We start from the raw sequence: 18,852 nt of genomic DNA, 5'->3' as shown, positions 1-18,852 counted from the left end.
AAATATATATACATACATAAGTCAATAACTGAGTGAAGGAGGAATATTTTAAAAATATTTTTATTCATTTCAAATAACTATTGTAATGTCAACTGACTAGAGACAAATTTTATGGAAACCAGGATTCCTTGATGCCTCTAATCAGTATTATCTAAGAGTCATTTTAATAAACAGAACTTATAAACATATGTGCATTTATATTATTCTCTATTTTGCCTTCTGAAATATATTCATATCCCTATTATATTTACCTAGTAAATACTTTTAGTAGCGAATCTGTAGACTTCCAACTTAATATAGTCATCAAAGCCTTGGATGTAACTATTTTCTATGCTAAGTCCCAGCTGAAATGTGTGTGCATGTGTGCACATGCACCTTCATGCTGGAAAAAAGTGGATGATGACATTATTTGAAGTAACTTGGCTTATTAGGTGTGAAACCTAGCACAAGAAAAGTATACCTAATTTCTCTAAGCCTTGATTCCTCATCTGTAAAATAAAGATCATCATATTATTTTGTCAAATTATTGTTATAAGAATTAATGTGGTAATGCATGAGTCTCAAATATAGTAATGATTCACTATTAGTTATTATTTGTATTTTATCATCATTATTATTCATAGCCTAATATTTCAGTGATTTGTCTTTGCAAATTATAACAGAGGAAGTAGATTTTAAAGATCTAGTCTTCATGGCAACTAACCAAATACGGAGGAAAAAACAAAACCAAAAACAGAAACAATGCATGGGCATTAAATAAGAGACATAACAGCAAATCACATCGATTGTCTAGTTTTTCACCTTTAAGGTCAAAACACTGAAGTGGAGAATGCATTATTCCAGTCTAAGTCTGGGGACAGGAAAACTCTCAAACAATCCTGCTTTGTAAGTATAAAATTGGTGCACACAGAATGGCATGTTATGAATCCTCTGTCAACTAAAAATCAAGCTGGAGGAAGTAATCAGTAGTACGCCCACCTAAGAAAACTGTTGCTCACCTGTCTCAGAACTGCTGACTCAAAATTAACATATAAACCATGCAGCCCTGATGAGAAGTTCCTATATGCCACCAGAAGGAGAAACAGGTGAAAAACAGTTGTAAAGTCATTAATCCAAAACAACCCTGTGCCCCCCAAAACTATCTGGCATTACAAGCTATTGCAGTCAATAAGGAAGTTGAGAGAAAAGTTTGATACAACCACTGAAATTCAGGAAGTACAATGGAGAACTAAAAATGATACTTATTTTTAACTTGGGAATGTTGTTAAAGTAAGCACGAACATTGCTGAAAAGGGCTTATGGTGAGGAAGTTGTTGATGATTATTAAAAAAAAAAGAAAAAGCAGAGCTTCAGTTAACTTCTGATAACTACAGCAAATGTGGAAAAGTCAATGTTATGAACAAAAATGAAAATGAGAGTATGTGAAGGTTTTGATGTCTAGATATTTCCTTTCTTCCTTTTGTTTTTGTTTTTTCTATTTTGTTTTTCTCCAGCTTTTGCTTTTGTCCTTTCTTCTTGCAATATATCCAAAAGGTATCTGATGAATTCCACATTTTAAATTTCTTATGTTTGAAATACATGAAGTTGTTTCTGCATTGATCATGACCCCGATTGATATACTACTTGGCACCAGGAAGCAGACTTTCAAAGATGGAATACTGATTAGATAATGAAATGATTGAGAATAAATCCAAGCATGACCCAGTCATCAGTAGAAAATGGGATACTAGGGTAATTCACAAGATGCAATAACATAACAGTTAAATTGTCACCTGTGTACACTTGACATAAAGTGCACATTGAGAAAAAACGGCAATACCAACTACTTTTTATCCTCAATTCTTATATTTTGACTACAAGGTTTTTGTGATGGTCTTTTGTATCTGGTTAACCAATAAGTTTATAAAAAGGCAATAACAAGAATGAGTTCAAAGTGTGGTCAGAAAACTACAGAGCTTCTCCAGAATCCTCCAAATAATACCATATTTGTAGTTCACACAGTGCACACATAGCTAAAAATCTGACCACAAGTTTTATAGTGCATGTTTAAATTTTAAGTACCTATTGAATTCACAGGCTCATGAGTCTTATATGTGAAAATTGTGGCACTGATTGAGAAGATCTGGAAAGGGAAAATTTGAATCCCTAAATCCCCCTTGAGCCTCCCTCACCATGTCTGAATTAAACAGCTTTCTCTTGTCCTGTGATAACCTTGTATGAAGCAAATAATTTGTAAAGATATGTCTATTCTCCTCACAGTGAACCTCTGACACCCATCATTGTCTTCAGATTCTAATCTGAGGCAGATTCTAGCAAACCCAAGGGAAAATATACAAAGTCTGTACTAGAAAGAGCTTGAATATCAAAAGAATTACAAAATTGTGTTAATTTATATTCGTAGAAATTTGGGATATATGTTTGAAAATATATTCTAAGATACTATGTCAAAGAAGATATAATGTTGGATTGGGATGAATGTACAGAAATGGGATTACATATCAGAAATACTTAAAATAAATGTTAGCTCTAACAGTTTGCTTAGTTGACTAAAAAATGGTCTCCTACATTAAAGAAAGATGAGATGCCACCATTTTGGTGATGGGGGAAGGGAGGCAGAAAGGGAGGGGGAGGAATTGGAGGAGGGAGGGGGAGGAGTTGGGGGAGAGAGACAGAAAAAGGAATATGAAGGTTCAGAATAATAGCAATTTTGGAGAGGATTTATTATATGAGACCTACATACATGTCCCACGAGAGGATTCAGAGGATCCTCCCATAACAAAAGTATCAAAGAATGCACTAACAAAAGGAACAGCAGCATCTTTGTAAATCAAGCATGGTGCCTATCCTCCAGGAGACTGGAGATGATGTTAAGAGGTACCTCCATTGAAGTCAACTATCCATTTTAATGCATTGATGGAATCCAGGAGTGGCAGAGGCCTCAGGTACTTTGCTAGATACAACATAGGATGAATAATGTAATACATAACAAGGAGAGGTACACTTTGCTCAACCTGAAGGGATTATTAGCTTTGGCTAATTGATTACAGTGTCCCAAGAACTAAGAACTGAACCCAAGAACAAAGAAATATATAGTGCTCAGTTTATAGTACTCGGTTTCAAAATCCTTCCTCACAAACACTTTTTGATCTAAAATAGGGTAAGAGGTATGTTAAACTGAAGCACTGTTAAAAAGATGACTTTACTTTCAAGGTTCTATTTGTTTTGTATCACAAGCTGGTGCAATTTCTATAGCTCTTATTACACACATAAGAATATGGTTATGATACACACTACCCTCCAGATCATTCGTGGGTCCCTGAAACCTCAATGTTAAAGCGTGAATGCAACCTCTCTATTTGAATGGACAATCATGGTAACTGTCAAAAACTTTGAAGAACCTTGGGAAAATTACTGGATGTTTTTATCTATAAACAAGAGACTCATTTATATTTCATATCAAGACAGTTGAACCCAACAGTAGAGATCCATCCCATAAAAAAGGCACAGAGATGTCAATTGAAGTCAACTGTCTGTCATGCATTTTCAGTGTCACTGAGCCTTTTCTGAGGCAGGATCTGAGTCAGATTCAGAGATTATAGGTATAATTGTTTAAACTCAACATAAACAGATCCAGATGTATTTCTTTGAAGTGTATATTTTCAAAGGCCAAATGTGTGTAGGTAGCTTTTCCTCTTTGATTCTCAAGTAATATTCTTGCCCATTTCTTTTGATTCCTCTCATTTGCTTCTCAACTCTTATGTAGATGTAAAATACTTTTGTTGTTTTTACTTTTGGAGACCAGTCAGCAAATACCACAAAATGATCCCTTTTTGGACTTGTTTTAATAAAGCACTTGGCTCCCATGCCTAAAACAAAACAATACTTGATTAAAAATGTACCAAACCACACACACTATGTGTAAATACATGTAATACTTTACAATGCATGTAAGCATCCCCCATCCTCAAAGTCTAGAACATTTTTTCCCACTCTGTCAATTCCTAATTCTAGAAAGGAAATACAAAATAATAATGAAATAAAATAATAAAATAAAATAATAAAATAAAATAAAACAACAGAACAACCAAAAACACCAAATTCCCAAGTCATCAACATCCAATTTCTCATAGTATTAAAGTAGTAAGAAGCAATTATTCCCTTTTTCCTCTCCTAATCACTCTTTATCTTTGAAAATACCATAGTCTGGCAGCCCACAGAATGGGAGAAGATATTTGCAAATGACATTATAGATAAAGGGCTGATATCCAAGATCTATAAAGAACTTCTCAAACTCAACACTCAAAAAACTAATAACCCAGTCAAAAAATGGGCAGAGGACATGAACAGACACTTCTCCAAAGAAGACACAAATGGTTAACAGACACATGAAAAAATGTTCATCATCATTAGCCATCAGGGAAATTCAAATCAAAACCACATTGAGGTACCACCTTACACCAGTTAGAATAGCAAAAATTAGCAAGGCAGGAAACAATAAATGTTGGTGAGGATGTGGAGAAAGGGGAACCCTCTTACACTGTTGGTGGGAATGCAAGCTGCTATAGCCACTCTGGAAAAGAATATGGAGGTTCCTCAAGAAGTTAAAAATAGACCTACCCTTCCACCAGCAATTGCACTCCTCCGTATTTACCCCAAAGATACAGATGTAGTGAAAAGGAGCACATGCACCCCAATGTTCATAGCAACAATGTCCACAAGAGCCAAACTATGGATGGAGCCAAGATGCCCTTCAACAGATGAATGGATAAAGAAGATGTGGCACAGGGGACTTTCCAGAACGCTGGGTGAGACACGGAGGAGCGGCGGCTGCCGGAGCTGCGCCAAGCAATGCGCTCCTTCCGGCTCCCCCACACCGGCCTTGGCCCTCTCACCAGCTGTAGAAAATGGTGAAAGAAACCACTTACTATGATGTTTTGGGGGTCAAACCCAATGCCACCAAGAGGAATTGAAAAAGACCTACAGGAAACTGGCCTTGAAGTACCACCCTGATAAGAATCCAAATGAAGGAGAGAAGTTTAAACAGATTTCTCAAGCTACCAAGTACTCTCTGATGCAAAGAAAAGGGAATTATATGACAAAGGAGGAAAACAGACAATTAAAGAAGGTGGAGCTGGTGGTGGTTTTGGCTCCCTCATGGACGTCTTTGATATGTTTTTTGGAGGAGAAGGAAGGATGCAGAGAGAAAGGAGAGGTAAAAATGTGTGCATCAGCTCTCAGTATCCTTAGAAGATTTATATAATGGTGCAACAAGAAAACTAGTTCTGCAGAAAAATGTCATTTGAGATAAATGTGAAGGCCGAGGTGGTAAGAAAGGAGCAGTCGAATGTTGTCCCAATTGCCGAGGTACTGGAATGCAAATAAGAATTCATCAGATAGGACCTGGAATGGTTCAGCAAATTCAATCTGTGTGCATGGAGTGCCAGGGCCATGGGGAACGGATCAGTCCCAAAGATAGATGTAAAAGCTGCAATGGGAGGAAGATAGTTTGAGAGAAGAAGATTCTAGAAGTTCATATTTACAAAGGCATGAAGGATGGCCAGAAGATAACATTCCATGGTGAAGGAGACCAAGAACCAGGACTGGAACCAGGAGATATTATCGTTGTTTTAGATCAGAAGGACCACGCTGTTTTTACTCCACAAGGAGAAGACCTTTTCATGTGTATGGCCATACAGCTGGCTGAAGCACTGTGCGGCTTTCAAAAGCCAGTATCTACTCTTGACAACCAAACCATCGTCATCACCTCTCAACCAGGTCAAATTGTCAAGCATGGAGATATCAAGTGTGTGCTAAATGAAGGCATGCCAATTTATCGTAGACCATATGAGAAGGGTCGCCTAATCACTGAATTTAAGGTAAACTTTCCTGAGAATGGATTTCTCTCTCCTGATAAACTCTCTTTGCTGGAAAAACTCCTACCTGAGAGGAAGGAAGTAGAACAGACTGATGAAATGGACCAGGTAGAACTGGTAGACTTTGATCCAAATCAGGAAAGATGGCACCATTACAATAGGGAAGCCTATGAGGATGATGAACATCATCCCAGGGGTGGTGTTCAGTGTCAAAACTCTTAATGGGGCCAGCGAATACCACTGCTGGCATTTTATATGTAGTAGTGAATGAGTGAAGGACTATAATCATAACTCACTACTTGCTATTGTTTTTGTTTTAATATTCAACTATAGTAGTGTTTTAAAAGTTAAATGAAGAATAAACTCAAATCTAAAAGCTCAAAAAGAAAAAAAAAGATGTGGCACATATATACAATGGAATATTATTCAGCCATCAGAAAAGATGAATACCCACCATTTGCATTGACATGGATAGAACTGGAGGGGATTATGTTAAGTGAAGTAAGTCAATCAGAGAAAGACAATTATCATATGGTTTCACTCATATGTGGAACATAAGTATGGAGGACCATAGGGGAAGGGAGAGAAATCCAAAGGGGGAGAAACCATAGAGGGAGATGAATCATGAGAGACTATGGACCTTGGGAAACAATCTGAGGGTTTCAGAGCAGGGAAAGGGTGGGGGGAGGGGTAACAGGGTGATGGGTATTGAGGAGGGCACGTGTTGTGATGAGCACTAGGTGTTATATTTAACTAATGAATCATTGAACACTACATCAAAAACTAATGATGTACTATACAGTGGCTAACTGAACATAAAAAAAAAGAAAAGAAAATATCATATTTTGTGTATATATACAAACATATTTGTGTGCATGTTTATAGAGATTATAAAATTTATATTATAAACATATAAAATTATTAAGATAAAACCACTTGGGTAGCTTAAGTCTATATATGCTTTATATGAGGAAAGAGTAGATATATTTATGTAAATATGTACTGATCATATTTAGAAACAAATAGCTTTTGAGTATACATATGGTCAAGTAGCTAAAGCGAGATAGAATTATTTATTATAACAATTGCATTTATTGTCTATATGATTGACATTATATATAAATATCTAACTCTGTGTATATATGTCTGTGTGTATCAATCTTTAAAATATATTTTTTGATCCCATAATATTCACCATGTGACAGACTATATTAAATCATCTTTGAAAGATAAGGATGAATAAGGTATCCATCAGTCTGTACTCAAAGAGCTCAGATGCAATGGAAGGTAAGGGGTTGGGGAAGGTCAAAGAGAGAAAAAAAATTACAGTACAGGGTAATGTGAGCACAGATGTTGGAATAATAGAGTGCTTGCAGCACAGTGGAAGAGCACATATCCAATCTTAAAGGGATCAAAATAGCTTCATATAGTATGAGATTCTATATTAAGTCCTGAAGGAATGTGTGTGCAATGTGTCTGGTCTTGAGAAGAAATTTATGTGTGCCTAGGTCTACATGTGAATGCACAAACACAAGGACTTCAGTTAGATAGAATGCTTTATCTCCATCATTTAACCCGTCCATTATGCTATCATGCAGGGCAGCTAAGCATGTGCTTATACAAATGGGCTTGGTAATATAAACAACTTAATTGAAATGGCTGGTCCCAAGAAAGTCATTGAGGAAGGATGATGCTTCCTGGTGGAGTTCAAGATGGCATAAAATGTATCAATGTTAAATCCTTGACATATGCAACTCTGTTCCCCTTGGTTTATGGCTCTTTTAGGAGATGCAATACCCATTTGCTTTTATCATTCCTCTGAAACTGCAGTAGAGAAATTACAGGGTATTATCAAGATAAGAAAATAATTGCATTTTAATTTGACATGAGATGTCTACCTACCTCCCACACAATAGCATGAGAAATGACAGAAAATGTACGTCACAAGAATTTAAATCTGTTATAAAGCTGGACAACAAAACAGGAATGCAATAGTGGGCCTGCCATTTTGAAGAATTCCTAAAAGACTGAAAGCATAATGAGTTATACCTTTGGAGAAATAGGACTTAAACAGATCTGAGCTGAAACCATGTTCAGAAGATTGCTATGCAGAGAAGCATGGTTGGTTCTACATAATCTTCAAACTCAGAATATGAGTTAGTTCATGGAGCAAAGGAGGGAAGCTGGGTATCCCTCTAGGTGATATCTTGTGGAAAAGCTTTCAGGAAAGATGGGCTTTCTGTACACTACCATCTTCCCACACTCACCTGCAGGCTATAGGGACTCATGAGCTCTGACTAAAGCAAGGAGTGCTTGTCTTCAAATTGGAGAGGCAGGACAGAGTGTCCTATGGAGACTCCTATGCCCATAACCCCTATATTACAACTAAAATCTCCAAGGACAAATCACTATATAATCAGAACCAACGTTTAAAAAATAAATCAGGAAATCTAAAATGCAAATATGAGCAAACAACTGGTAATTTCAAAAGCCAGAAAGACAAAACATTGGAAAGGGGACATCTACATAAATAGAGGAACACCAAAAGAAACAGTTGATAGAGTAAACAGAATAATTAAAAGTGAGCTTATACCTGAAACTAATATAATATTACGTGTCAACTATACTTCAATTAAAGATTTTTTTTTTAAATACAACTTTAAAAAAACAGTGACCTAAAGTTTAGTCATCGGTAAAAAGAGATAAAGAAGTTCATTATATATAATGATAAGGGGTCACTACATCAAGAAGATATAACAATCAGAAATATATACACTCCCAACAGATTAAGCTAGAAGTTAGCAGAAGGAAGGAAATAATATAGATCAGAGTGAAAATAAATGAAATAAAGACCAGGGTGCCTGGGTGGCTCAGATGTTTAAGCGTCTGCCTTCAGCTCAGGTCATGATCTCAGGGTCCTGGGATCGAATCCCACAACGGGTTCCCTGCTCAGTGCAGAGCCTGCTTCTCCCTCTCCCTCTGCCATTCCCTCTGCTTGTGCTGTCTATCTCTCTGTCAAATAAATAAATAAAATCTTAAAAAAAAATGAAATAAAGACCAGAAAAACAATAGAAGGGATCAAAGAAACTAAATGCTATTTGAAAACATAAACAAAATTGACAAACTCTTAGCTAGATTATCTAAGAAAAAAAAAGAGAACACATAAATAAAAATATAAATAAAAGAGGAGATATGAAAACTGATACTACAGAAATATATAGAATCATAAGAGATTACAATAAACAATTATATGCCAACAAATTACAAAATCTAGAAGAAATAGATGCATTTCTAGAAATACACAACTCATCAAGACTAAATCAGAAAGACAGAGAAAATCTGAGCAGACCAATTACAAGTAAAAAATTTGAATCAGTAATCAAAAAAGTCCCAACACTGTAAACTCCAGAACCAGACAGCTTCCCTGGAGAAGTCTATCAAACATTTAAAGAAGAATTAACACAATCCTCCTCAAACTGTTCAAAAATATCAAGGAGGAAGGAACACATCCAGACTCATTCTACAAGGTCAGCATTACTTTTGTGGCAAAACTAAGTAAGGATACCACACAAAAAGAAAAGTATATACTGTGATAGACATCAATATCCCTTGATGAATATAGATGCAAAAATTCTCAACAAAATATTAGCAAACAGAATTCAAGAACATATTGAAAGGACTATACACCATGACCAACCGTCATTTATTTCTAGGATACAAGAATAGTTCAAAATAAACAAATCAATAAATGTAATATGTCACATCAATAAAATAAAAGATAAAAACCACATGATTATCTGAGTATGTACAGAAAAAGTGACAAAATGCAACATTTTTTCATGATAAAAACCCTCAACAAACTGAGTATAAAGGAACATATCTGAGCATAATAAAGGCCATATATGACAAGCCCACAGCTAACTTTATAGTCACTGGAGAAAAGTTAAGTGTTATCCGTAAGATCAGGAACAAGGCAAGGATGCTCTTTCTCACAACTCCTATTCAATAGAGTACTGGAAGTTCCACCTAGAGCAATTAGGCATAATTGAAATAAAAGGCATCCAAACTGGGAAAGAATAAATAAACTGTCATTATTTGCTGATGACATGATTTTATATATATAATATATATCCCAAAAAATTAGTCAAAAAACTGTTGGAATTAATTAACAATTTCAGTAAAGTGGCAGGATACAAAATCAACATGCAGAAATTAATTCCATTCCTTTACACTAATGATGAAACATCTGAAAAATAAATAAAGAAAACCATCCTATTTACAATAAGTATCAAAAACAATAAAATACTTAGAAATAAATTTGACCAAAGAAGTGAAAGATCTGTAAAATGGAAACTACAAAATTGGCTGAAAGGAATTGAAGAAGACACAAATGGAAAGACATCCTCTGTTCATGAATTAGAAGAATTGATATTGTTAAAATGGCCATAGTACTCAAAGCCATCTACAGATTGAATGCAATCTCCAACAAAATACTAAAGGCATTCTTCAAAGAAATAGAATAGGTTAAAATTTGTGTGAAACCACAAAAGACCCCCAATAACCAAAGCAATCCTGAGAAAAAAGAACAAAGCTGAAGGTATCATACTTTCAGATTTCAAAGTATACTAAAAGACACTGTAATAAAAAACACTATGGTATGAGCAAAAAACAAAAACAACAAACAAACAAACAACAACAACAACACATTAACCAATGGAACAGAATAGAGAGCCTAGAATTAAACCCTAACATATATGGTCAACTAATATTCCACAAGGGAGCCAAGAATACCTAATAGGAAAAGGATAAGCTCTTCAACAAATGGTGCTGGGAAAACTAAAGAAACACATGCAGAACAATTAAATTGGACCTCTCTCTCATACCACTCATAAATATTAACTCAAAATTGATCAAAGATTTAAACTTAAGACCTAATACCATAAAACTCCTAGAAGAAAACCTAGGGAAGAAACTCATTGGTATTGGCAATAATTTTGGGGGCAAGATGCCAAAAGTACAAACAACAAAAGAAAAAATTAACCAATGGGACTATATAAAACTCAAATGCTTACACAAAACAAAAGAAAACATTAATAGAATGAAAAGACAACTTACAGAATAAGAGAAAATTTTGCAAACTACTTATTGGATAAGGGTTAATATCCAGAAATTATAAAGAGCTCAGTCAACTCAATAACAACAACAACAAAAAGAATCCAAATAAAAAAATGGGTAGAAAAACTAGTTATCAAGATGGCCAACGGACATATGATGAGATACTCAACATCACTCATCATCAGGGAACTGCAAATCAAAACCACAATGAGATATCACCTCACCCTTGTTAGAGTGGTTAGACTCAAGAAGACAAGAGACACAGGTGCTGGTGAGGATGTGGTGGGGATAGAAATTGGTCTGATCACTATGATGAACGCTATGGAGGCTCCTCAAAAAATTAAAACTATATCCACCATACAATCCAGCAATTCCACTCCTGGGCATAATACACAGAGGAAATGAAAGTTGGATTTCGATGAGATATATGCACTCCCACATTTGTCACAGCTTTATTCACAATAGCCAAGATATGGAAACAACTCAAATGCCCATGAAGAGATGAATGGATAAAAAAGATATGGAATGTATACACAATGGAATTTTATTCAGCCATGAGAAAAGAATATATCCTCCCATTTGTGACAACATGGATGGACTTTGAGCACATTATGCTAAGTGAGATAAGTCAGAGAGAAAAAGACAAATACCATATATATAATTTATATGTGTAATCTAAAAAAAAAAAATTAAACCCATAAAAAACAGAGTAAAATAGTGGTTACCAGGAAGGGAAGTGTGGATAAGACTGATGGTATTTCAGGGTACAAATTGTATGACTATTAAATAAACCATAGAGATCTAAGGCATAGTATAATGAATATGGACAATAACATTACATTATAATTATGTGATGTGATAAATATGGCTACATCAGCAGTTATAAAATACACATGTATCAAAGTAACATGCTGTAAACCTTACTTTTTTTTAAATAAATAATATTTTATTAGAATACAGCCACTGACACTCATTTAGAGTTTTGACAAAGACATTATGTCCCACCAAGTCAAAAATTTACTTTCTGGCCTTTACTTTTATACAATGTTACACACCAAATTTTTTCAATAAAAAAATGAGCTTACTGCATATTCACAGAGATAGTAGAAGACTATTACATCTCTGGAAAATAAATTAATGATCTTACACTATAAAAGTAGAGGCATTGAAACTAAAAAATTAAATAGATTGTGGAGGAACATAAAAAAATAAGATAAAAAATGGATTAATGAACTGGAATGCTGAGCCCAGTGATCATCCTTGAATAAAGTATAAAAGAAATAAATAAATGGAAAATATGGCAGAAACAATGTACAAACATAGAATGTACACCTAGAAGCTGCAACGTGTGTGTATTGTGAGTTCCCAAAGGATAAAACATAAATATTGGATAGAGAAAAAAAAAATAATGAAATAACATACTCCATTGTTTAAAAGATCATAAGAAAAATCTTAAAAGTATCATGGAACAAGAAAAATAAATGACTCCTTAGAGACATTTGAGAAAGAATCAGAATGTGATGAGTTTTGAGAAAAATATAATGCAATATTCAATTTCTCAGTAGAAATTTGTTTTAAAGCAGAATTAAAAAAAATAATAAAAACAAACTACAAATCAGGTAGGAAGACAAAATAGGACAATTTCATATATTCCACATCTCATAAATTTGCTCTCCACAAATTTTTTGTTGTTATTGTTTTTGGTTTTGTTTTTTTTTGGGGGGGGGTGGACAGAGGGAGAAGGAGAGAGAGAATCCCAAGCAGGTTTCACTCCCAGTGTGGAGCCCCAACAGGGCTCGATCTCACAACCCTGAGATCATGACCTGAGCTGAAATCAAGAGTCTGACTCTTAAACGACTGAGCCACCCAGGCGCCCCGCCACAAGTTTTTCTAAAAATATATATATATATTGAATATGTTTTGCTTTCTTATTACATAAAATTTGTATTTATAATTCAAAGAATACAAAAAATAAGAGGATGTAGTGGCTTTATTTTAAAAGCTGATATTCATAAATCAACAGAAACAACAAACTTGAAACTCTTTGTACTTATGATAACAAATTTAAATATTAACTAAATATGGGAGAGAATAAATATTATTTCAAAATGCTTTGATGGGTCTACCAGCAAAAATGTTAGACTACTTACTGCCTTAGAGAGGGCAGGTCATATGTAAATAAAATCCAGTACACCATCTATTGTTCCTTCCACTGACACATATTCTACCACCCCATTTTATGATACCCAAAAGGGAGGTCTTACTGTTATTCAGAGGTTGGTGTCTTGGAGACTAGTAATAAGAATGAGTTTTAAATCAACCCTTATTTCAGGGCACCTAGGTGGCTCAGTTGGTTAACCATCTGCCTTTGGCTCGGGTCATGATCCCAGGGTCCTGGGATCGAGTCCCACATCGGGCTCCTTGCTCAGCAGGGAGTCTGCTTCTCCCTCTGCCTCCCCTCTGCTCATGCTCTCTCTCAATCTTTTTCTCAAATAAACAAATAAAATCCTTTTTTAAAAAGATTTTATTTATTTATTTATTTGACAGAGAGAGGGAACACAAGCAGGGAGAGTGGGAGAGGGAGAAACAGGCTTCCTGTGGACCAGGGAGCCCAATGGGGGGCTCCATCCCAGGACTCTGGGATCATGACCCCAGCCAAAGCCAGACACTTAACAACTGAGGCACCCAGGCGCTCCAATAAATAAAATCTTTTTAAAAAATAAATCAACCCTTATTTTGACAGAAAAGACAATAAGGATTCCTTCCATATTGTGAATAGAAATGTGAATAAAGCAGCAACTGCTAATGTAGAATAGTTACAGAATATTTAACATACATCACCCTGGTGGTTGAGTTTCTTTGACAGAGGTATAAAAGTTGACTAACTTGAAAACCTGTTAAAGTCTTTTCAATAAATGCCAGGAAGCAATACCATCATCACCTTTTGGAGGTTAAATGTGCTTGTGATGGAATTTTTATGATTATTGTATGTAAAGGCCTGGGGTTTTTGGAGAGTACAGAGCAAGTTCTGTGAGCTTCTACAACCCATTATTCCATTTTTCAGCCTCCAAAAGAAATGAGATTTTTGCATTTCATACTGTAATATGTGACTCTGGTCAAGTTTTCCATGATCTTGTAGATACTGATGGTGATGTCCCTCTCGAGGTTGATATATGTCAATGTATTTTCAGAAGCAAAATAGATTATAGATTTTAATTTTACTACAATCTGCATAAGCCCAGACAGATCTGTTCTTTAGTTCCTGAAAATAACTTCTGTGTTTCAGTTACTATATCTTCAAATAATTAGTCTAGATCCCAAATTGTGAAGACTTGACATCATAAAGATATCCCCCTGTGATTTATTTATTTTTATTTTTTTATTTTTTAAGGTTTTATTCATTTGCAACACAGAGATACAGAGAGAGATAGCATGAGCAGGGGGAGAGGCACAGGGAAAGGGAGAAGCAGACTCCCCGCCAGGCAGGGAGCCTGATGTGGGGCTCGATCCCAGGACTCCAGGATCATGACCTGAGCCAAAGGCAGACGCTTAACCATCTGAGCCACCCAGGCGCCCCTACCCCTGTGATTTATAGATTCAATGCAATTCTAACCAAAATCCCAACAAGTTATTGTTTGAATATTGAGATTCTAAAGTTTACATGGAAAAGCAAAAGACATAATACTAAAGAAGAACAAAGTTGGACAGACAGTACTGAACCTCAAGACTTACTATAAAGCTACAGTAATAGAGACAGTGTGACATTGGAAAATAATACATGAATAGATCCATGGAACAGAAAAGAGATCCCAGAAATGAATCCACACATACAGTCCATTGATTGTTGACAAAGAAGCAAAGGCAATTAAATGGAGAAAAGATCTTTTCAACAAATAATGTTGGAACAACTGGTCATCCATATGCAAAGAAAGAGAGAGAGAGAATTTAACACAGAGTACATACACATCACAAAAATTAACTCAAAATTGACCAGAAACCTAAATGGAAACTGCAAAACTATAAAACTTCTGGAAGATAATATATGAGAAAACCTAAGAGAGAGTTTAGGCTAGGACTTTTCGGATACAACACTAAAACACCTGATCTATGAAAGAAAAATAATAGACAAGTTAAACTTCATTTAAAAAAAAATCTGCCCTGCAAATGACATTATTAAGAGATTGAAAAGACAAGACCCACAGACTAGAGAAAATATTTGCACAACACATATCTGATAAAGGACTTGCATTCAAAGTATACAAAGGACCTTAAACTCTCTTTGATATTTACTTAAGTGATTTGGAAATGTATGTCTACACAAAAACTTGCACAGTTTATAGCAGCTCTATTCATAGTTCCCCAAACTTGAAAGTAACCTAGAAGTCTTATAGTAAGGGAATAAACTATAGTACATCCAGACAATGGAATATTATGTGGTGGGTAGGGGGATGGGTTAAGTAAGTGATGGGGATTAAGGAGGGTACTTGTGATGAGCACTGGTTGTTGTATGTACCTGATGAATCACTAAATTCTACACCTGAAACTAATATTACAGTATATGTTAACTAACTGGAATTTAAATTAAAACTTAAAATAAAATTTAAAAAAAATACTATTTTAAATATCCTATAGAATAGATTCTAATATATTTACTTTCTAATATTTTGTGTTGAATAGTCTATGTATTTGGAAAATATACATATACAAATTATATGTAATATATTTAATATAGAATACACATGCATGTAGAATGAATATCCATATACTACATATGTGTGTACATAGAGAAAAAGCACATAGAGAACCAAATAGGGAGGTAGGGAAAGCTTAAACCACTTTAAACATCTTAAACCACTTTGAACATCTTAAAACACTAAAATTTTAACATTTCTGCTCTATAATTTAATGCAATGAAAATGAAGTTAGGGTATATTATCCTAAAGGATGTTCAAACAATTTTGGATAGCATAGACATTTTAACAATATTTATTCTTCCAATCCATGAGCATGGAATGTTTTTCCATCTCTTTGTGTCTTTCTCAAATTCTTTCATAAGTGTTCTGTAGTTTTTAGAGTACAGATCCTTTACCTCTTTAGTTAGGTTTATTCCTAGTATCTTATGGTTTTTGGTGCAGTTGTAAATGGGATAGATTCCTTAATTTCTCTTTCTTTACTCTCATTGTTAGTGTATAAAAATGGAACTGATTTCTGTGCACTGATTTTGTATCCTTCCACATTGCTGAATTGCTGTATGAGTTCTAGAAATTTTGGGAGTAGTCTTTTGGGTTTTCCACATAAACTATCATGTCATCTGCAAAGAGGGAGAATTTGACTTCTTCTTTGCCAATTTGAATGCCTTTTATTTATTTTTGTTTTCTGATTGCTGAGGCTAAGACTTCCAGTACTGTGTTGAACAGTGGTAAGTGGACATCTCTGTCATGTTCCTGACCTTAGGGGAAAAGCTCTCAGTTTTTCCCCACTGACAATGCTATTCACTGTGAGTTTTTCATATATGGCTTTTATGATATTGAGGTATGTTCCCTCTAAGCCCTACTCAGCAGAGTTTTTTCTTTAAATATTTTATTTATTTATTTATTTGACAGAGAAAGAGAGAACACAAGTAGGGGGAGCAGTAGAAGGAGAGAGAGAGAAGCAGGCTTTCAACTGAGTAGGGAGCCCAATTCGGGGCTCAATCCCAGGACCCTGAGATCATGACCTGAGCTGAAGGCAGATATTTACCCAACTGAACCACCCAGGCACCCCTCAGCAGAGAGTTTTTTTATCAAGCAAGAACGTTGTATTTTGTCAAATGCTTTTTCTGCATCTATTGAGAGGATCATCATACTGTTCTTGTCCTTTCTTTTATTAATGTGTTGTATCACATTGATTGAGTTGCAGATGTCGAACTACCCTTGCAGCCCTGGAATAAATCCCACTTGGTTGTGGTGAATAATCCTTTTAATGTACTGTTGGTTCCTATTGCCTAGTAACTTGGTGAGTATTTTGGCATCCATGTTCATCAGGGATACTGGTCTGTAATTCTCCTTTTTGATGGGGTCTTTTTCTGGTTTTGGGATCAAGGTAATGCTGGCCTCATAGAATGAGTTTGGAAGTTTTCCTTCCATTTCTAATTTTTGAAACAGCTTCAGTAGAATAGCTAGTATTGCTTCTTTAAATGTTTGGTAGAATTCCCCTGTGAAGCCATCTGGCCCTGGAATCTCATTTTTTGGGAGGTTTTTGATTACTGCTTCAAACTCATGTTGGTTATTGGTCTGTTCAGATTTTCAATTTCTTCCTGTTTCAGTTTTGGTAGTTTATAAGTTTCCAGGAATGCATCCATTTCTTCCAGATTGCCTAATTTGTTGGCATATAGTTGCTCATAATATGTTCTTAAAATTGTTTGTATTTCCTTGGTGTTGGTCGTGACCTCTTCTCTTTCATTGTTAAAATGTTTATGATAGGGACGCCTGGGAGGCTCAGTCAGTTAAGTGGCTGCTTTTGGCTCAGGTCATGATCCCAGGGTCCTGGGATAGAGTCCCACATTGGGCTCCTTGCCCAGTGGGGAGCCTGCTTCTCCCTCTGCCTGCCCCTCCTCCTGTTTGTGCTCTCTCTCTCTCTCTGACAGATACATAAAATCTAAATAAAATAAAATAAAATGTCTATGCTACACAGAGCAATCTACAAATTCAATGCAATCCCTATCAAAATACATTGACATTTTTCACAGAGCTGGAACAATCCTAAAATTTCTATGGAACCAGAAAAGACCCCAAATAGCCAGAGGAATGTTGAAAAAGAAAAACAAAGCTGGGGGCATAATGATGCCTGACTTCAAGTTCTATTACAAAGCTGTGATCATCAAGACAGTATGGTACTGGCACAAAAACAGACACATAGATCAGTGGAACAGAAGAGAGAACTCAGAAATGGACCCACAACTCTATGATCAACTAATCTTTGACAAAGCAGGAAAGAATATCTGATAGATAAAAGATAGTCTCTTCAACAAATGGTGTGGGGAAGCTTGGACAGCAACATGCAGAAGAATGAAACTGGATCATTCTCTGACACCATACACAAAGATAAACATCAAAATGGATGAAAGACCTAAATGTGAGACAGGAATCCATCAAAATCCTAGAGGAGAACACAGGCAGCAACCTCTTCGATCTTGGCTGCAGCAACTTCTTGCAAGACAGGTCTCTAAAGGAAAGGGAAACAAAAGCAAAAATGAACTATTGGGACTTCATCAAGATAAAAAATTTCTGTTTCATTCTTCTGCATGTGGCTGTCCAATTTTCCCAACACCATTTGTTGAACAGACTGTCTTTTTTCCATTGGACATTCTTGCCTGCTTTGTCGAAGATGAGTTGACCATAGAGTTGAGGGTCAATTTCTGAGCTCTCTATTCTGTTCATTGATCTATGTGTCTGTTTTTGTGCCAGTACCATACTGTCTTGATGATGACAGCTTTGTAATAGAGGTTGAAGTCCGGAATTGTGATGCCACCAGCTTTGTTTTTCTTTTTAAACATTCCTCTGGCTATTTGGGGTCTTTTCTGGTTCCATACAAATTTTAGGATTATTTGTTCCATTTCTTTGAAAAAAGTGGATGGTATTTTGTTAGGGATTGCATTGAATGTGTAGATTGCTCTAGGTAACATTGACATCTTCACAATAATTGTTCTTCCAATCCATGAGCATGGAACGTTTTTTCCATTTCTTTGTGTCTTCCTCAATTTCTTTTTTTTTATTATGTTATGTTAATCACTATACATTACATCATTAGTTTTTGATGTAGTGTTCCATGATTCATTGTTTGCTTATAACACCCAGTGCTCCATGCAGTACAAGCCCTCTTTAAT

At 35.5% G+C, this 18,852-nt stretch overlaps 1 pseudogene; it reads left to right on the top strand.

Annotated features, from left to right (window-relative positions):
* The first annotated feature begins 4,641 nt into the window (after positions 1–4,641).
* Positions 4,642–6,248, top strand: LOC102748627 (dnaJ homolog subfamily A member 1 pseudogene; annotated as a pseudogene).
* Positions 6,249–18,852: the final 12,604 nt, after the last annotated feature.

The sequence above is a fragment of the Leptonychotes weddellii genome, chromosome 1 (genome assembly GCF_054177405.1).
Source record: "Leptonychotes weddellii isolate Sample4059 chromosome 1, ASM5417740v2, whole genome shotgun sequence".
Lineage (NCBI taxonomy): Eukaryota > Metazoa > Chordata > Mammalia > Carnivora > Phocidae > Leptonychotes > Leptonychotes weddellii.
This window is presented reverse-complemented; position numbering and strand designations above follow the sequence as displayed.